Raw genomic sequence first — 5476 nt, forward strand, 5'->3', positions numbered from 1 at the left:
CTATGGGGGGATGTGGCTGGAGCTCTGTGGATGTGCTGCCTTCAACCCCCCTCTCCCCTCGGAGTTGCTGTGTACCTGCCCATCCTGCCAGGCGCTAGCCCCTAGGCTTGCATGGAGTTCCCTTGGAGCTCTCTCTGAAGGCCAAAGCCCTTTCCAGTCCCTCAAGGAGGTGGGCTTTGGGCTTTATGGTCTTAAATGGACACTGGAAGTACTTGTCCAGGGGCTTTGAAGGGGAGAAAAGAGGTGTAGGTCAGGCTGATGGAGGATGTCTGGGCCAAATAGCAATATTTTCCTCACCATGTAGTTTGAGTAGCTGTCTTGAATGTGGGGGACTGGTTTCTTCAGTGGGAAGGGGGAGATAGCTGAAGGAAATCAACCACAACTACCCTAAAATAACCTGAGTTTGGCAGTTAACGTGCATCAGTAGCGACAAGACTTGACATCCTCACAGGTGGAGAGGCATGTTGAATCCCCAGATCTTTAATATCCAGAGCAAGTGATCTAACCACTGACTTACTAGACAAAAGGGTGGTGAGGTGGCTTCACCACTGCTCCATCTCCATGTGGGACCTGACTTGGCAGGTGTCCTTTCGGGAGGGGGAGTGAAACTGGGAGGCATATTGCGTTTGTAAACCCTGGTGAGGTTTAAGAACGAACCAAGAGTCAGATTTGCTCAGCACAGTCAGGACTGGGAGCTTTTCTGTGAATACCCAGGTACAGAACTTGAGCTGCTGAGTGACACTTTGAAGATGGCAGATTTTATTTTAGTAAAGTGGAAATTAAACAGGGTTGACATACCCGAGCCCATTCTTTGGTGGATATTGCCCCTGGTGTCCAGAGATTATGTCAAGGTGCTTTATAATAACACAAATAGAGCAGAATACAGAACTTGTCAAAAAGCTGTAGCTACAACATTAAAGTACAGAGGGCAAAAAGGCAATATATAATCAGAAGCTGCAGTGAGAGAAACAGGACTGACAGTCTATGGAGGGGTTAGTAGGTGGATGACAAGGAGGTAGCAGGGATCAAGATGAAAGTAGTGTGCGCGGTTAAATGAGATAGCCATGTAGTCAGCATCCCCATCAGCCAGCTTTTCATAATTCCCGTTTCATAATGGCTAATATGCAGCTTTGATCTCTCTCCCATAATAATTTAGCCTGAGGACTGGAGGTGTGTGTTAAGCTCTTTTAGGTAAAAGCAACCTCAGCACATATGCTGTCTGCTTTCTGCAGAACCATTATCCATGAAGTCCTTCTAATTTGGCCAGTTCTCCTTGTAATTCCAGGTATTTAATCTACCCAAATAGCTATTTTAGTTCTTATCGCAAAGAGTTTCCCTGGTGCTTGGATTATCATTTTATTAACAGAATTAATAAACTGCTACTTTTTAGTGTCATTTACTGTAAGGTCTTTGATACATGTGTTTCATTTCTCAAAATCCCTGATAATGATAATCTGCCCAGCCCAATTGCTTAATATACTCTATGATAACTCGTTACTGTCAAGTAATTGACCCACTTCCTACATGCTCACTCACAGCAGGGGACAAGAACTCATATCGAAGTGCTGGCAAGAAGTCGTAACCCAAAGTAATCCTCTGTCAATATGGGTTGTCAGAATTTGGGGTCCATATGTACTCAAATACTGAAATGTGATTTATTAAATGTTTCTGTTGTTGACATGTCTCGGACACAGAAGTGACACAAGAGAAAGGGACACTCTTGAGTTACAAAAGATATTCTTTAAGTCCTGTCTCATTTCTTAGATTGGCTCTTCTACTTTGTGAAAAAGGAGGCGAATATCCCCAAACCCAAACAGAATTAATGTATATTATTTTTCTAAATCCAAATCGTTCCAAACAAATTTCTCCAGCTAACGTGTAGAGCTTGTTGACCAGCTGTGATAGAGAAGACTGGAGGAAACTCCAACTGTTCTTTCAATAACTGGGAGAACTTGCATTTGTTTCAGTGGTTTCCTTTTATAATAGTTTGCCTATGGGCTGTCCATGACTGAGGTCAGAGTCTGCACATCCCCTAGTAGAGTTTCTATGTGATTATGGTTTTGAATGGAGTAAACAAGCCCTTGTAAGTGCTGGACAGTTTATTTGGAGTATTTGAGGAAGCAGGACATTCATCTGGTTGCTCTCGGATTTTTCCTTCCTGCTGTTACTTTTGCTGCATATCACTTAACATGGTTTTTTGCCAGCTTTCCAGAAGAAGGAAGGTTGAATGGCAACTCAGAATATGTATATGGGTTTATCTGATCTGCTCTCTCTTCTCAAATACTTTTGAAATCTTGGGCCATATTCATCACATTTGACAGTGGGCGGAGACCTCAAAGAGATTATATTCTAAATAGTTTTGCAAAAATAGATGTCTGAATAGAAGAGGGAGGCTGTTATGCACTACTGAGGAAAAGCCTGTAGAACAAGTTCATCCCACATACCCTTAAACTCATTAGGAGCACTCAGGAAAGAATCCATGGAGCTGTTGTGGTTAGTCTATTGAAAACATCAGTTCTGTGCTTTGTAATAGGTGAAAAGGCAAAAAGGATGTTAGGTACGTTAGGATAGGAATAAAGAATAAGACAGGATACTGTTGTAAAACCCAAAGTGCTTGTGCATCTTGAATGTTGTGCGGAATTCTCCCTACAGCACCAAGAAAGGTACAGAGAAAAGCAATGAGCTGATCAGAGGTGTGGAATTGCTTCCTTAAAGAAAAAAAAAGGCCTTTAAATACACTCGAATGGTTTAACTTGGAAAAGGACTATGGAGGAATGTGATAATGGCATAAAAATCTATTGTCATAGAGAAAGTGAATTCTGTGTTTCTTATAGCACAAGATTTAGGTGTCCTGAGTGAAATTTCCAGGCAGTAAATTTAAAAGAAATGAAAGTATGTTTTCTCTTGAGTTACAATTGTAAATTGCTGCAAGTGTATTGTAGAGACCAAAAGTGTAAATGCACTCATGAGTGGATTGGAAATGCAAATGGAAAAAATGTCCACTGAGGCCTCTTAAACATAATGCTAATGCAGCTGCCAGCTCAGGACATCTCCAAGTGAAGGGGTGGATTCAGCCAGCAGATTAAGACACCTAAATTTGGGTTTCAGTGTGTAGGTGTCTCCATGTGAACCAGATGTCTAAGCTCCCTTTATACTCAGTAGAGAACTAATGTGGGATTTAGTTACATAAATGCAGGCATCAAATGCCATTTTAGGCATTGTGGAGTTTTCTACCTGGCCTCCTGCTCCAAAAAGAAGCACGTCTCCTAAAAAGCCTGTTGTATCTGAAGTCTCACGTGGAAGTGTTTGATATCTCGGACCATCACAGTTGTCACTAAGCACCTTGTGATTAGCAAGCTGAACCCTGCTCATAGTTGATACAGCAAGCTATTCAGACCATCTTAAGTTGGATATATCTGTGTATTTTGAACAGCGGAATAGCTCTCAGCTTCGTTAGCTGTATTCAGTAGTTCTCTATTGACTCTAGGAGGAACTTATATTCAGATGAAGACATCTGCACGGGGACACCTCAGTCTAGGTGTCAGAATTTATAGGTTTTGCCAGGCTGTACCAGAGGGCATATTGCTTAGCTTTTTAATGTTATTTCCTTAAGTTTCCTTAGCTAGTCAGACCACTGAGCTGATTCAGCTGGGATTGATTTAGGGGAAGAATACAGGAGATTATGTATGAAAAACCTTCTTAAGATACTCAGATTTATTGATAATGAGGATTGTGTGAAGGTTTAGATTCACGGTGCATTGTATAATGGTGCATTGATGTGTAGTGACACTTTGAACACAGTTGCATGACTACCTAGGCCTGGAAGATACAAGAGTTCTGGGGCAACCACAGATACTGCTGATGAAGCCACCAGAATGGCAAATTCTTAAGCCATTAGATCCTGTAACTGAAAGGGATTTTTTTCACAAAGGTAAATCAAAACTGATTTGGTTCATGACAGGCTTTACATGCTTCTGTGAATCAGACCAGTTAGATCTTGTTAGAGTAGCACAACTTGCCTAAGAAGAATTTGGGCTAAGATTCAGGCCAAAGAAATTAGAAAGGAAGATAACTAGAAAAGCCAGATGATAATTAGATGAGTTTTGGAAAGCAGAATCATTTTTTTCCTCAATCTCTTGCACTTCAAATTATTTACATTTTCTCATTGGAAAGACAAATCTTTTAGCACTAATGCTGTCCTCTTGGGCTGATGAAAGTTTTAACAAAACAAGTCAGCAAGCTCTGACTTTGTTTTTTGGATATCTTAAAACAAGCTATGCAGGAGCTTTTATGCTTTTAAAACTGCATTGGTCACCAGCTGTGCTACTGCAGCAGTGTTCCCATTTGATATTTATTGACAGAATGCCTTGATAGTAAAATAAATAATAAATAATAAAGACTCCCTCCTAGCATCACTGCTGTTAACAGACCATCTAAATCTCTCAAATGTCCCGCTCTTCAAGATGAGACAAGAACAAACGTAACATGATATATTGGGCAGGCCCTCTACCTTTTCCCATACGTGGGACACAGGTAAGATCTACCAACCAGCTAAATATATTAACATTAACCCATGCTAATGAAGCAAGAGAGTTGTTGTGGGGTGGAATGGTGAGCATATGTGATGTGGCCCTGAAATCTGCAGGAACATGAGGAAGAAGCCAGTTGTGTGAGTGGCAGACAGTGCTTGGGAGAATTCACAGATCTAAGGATCTTGCCTTCTTTTGTCTCAGCAAGGAATTGCAGCACTGAGCATACACAGAAAAATAGTATTGTCATGCTCTATTCAATTCTCTTCAACTTTTTTCCTTCAATTTTCAGCCCGATCTCTGTTATTTTTCTGTACTTCTTAACACCTCTCTTCTGATATTTTCTGTAGAGTCTCTCCAGAACTGTGGAAAAGTTGTGTTTTAGCTTTGAAGTGTTGCTGACAAAATTCCATCTGTTTTTGGTATTCAGAAGTTCTCACTCTTAAGATCTGGGAGCGAGATGTTACATTTTCTGTCATTTCTTTTTATTGAAATAAAACATTCCCTGGAATCTGTGGAGGGAGGTAATTGGCTAAACGTTCTGTCCAGTGTTGCTCAACTGTGCTCAGATCACTTCACAGGCTTGGGGTCTGGGCCAGCCTCGGCTGATTTCTTTTCCACTTTGGACTGTTTTGCAAAGCTTTGAGAATGAAAACAATCCCATAAAACCCAGAAATCTCATCATTGAATTGGCTTTTTCCCAATGAATTATATTAGAACTCTGCCAAGAGTTTCCTTCCATATTTGTTTCTACTCCCTGATAAAAGGAGGAAAAAAGTTTATTTGCAGAGAAGGTCAGTCTCATTATCTTCCTTTTACAGATGTGGAAGTTAAAGCACAGAAGGATGAAGTTGTTTGTTCCAGGTCATCCAACAGAGCAGTGGCAGAGAGAAAAATAGAACCGAGTCCTTCAGTGCTCACTCTGTTGCATCACTGTCTTCCTGTTT

The sequence above is a fragment of the Pygoscelis adeliae genome, unplaced genomic scaffold, assembly GCF_000699105.1.
Source record: "Pygoscelis adeliae isolate BGI_AS28 unplaced genomic scaffold, ASM69910v1 Scaffold123, whole genome shotgun sequence".
Lineage (NCBI taxonomy): Eukaryota > Metazoa > Chordata > Aves > Sphenisciformes > Spheniscidae > Pygoscelis > Pygoscelis adeliae.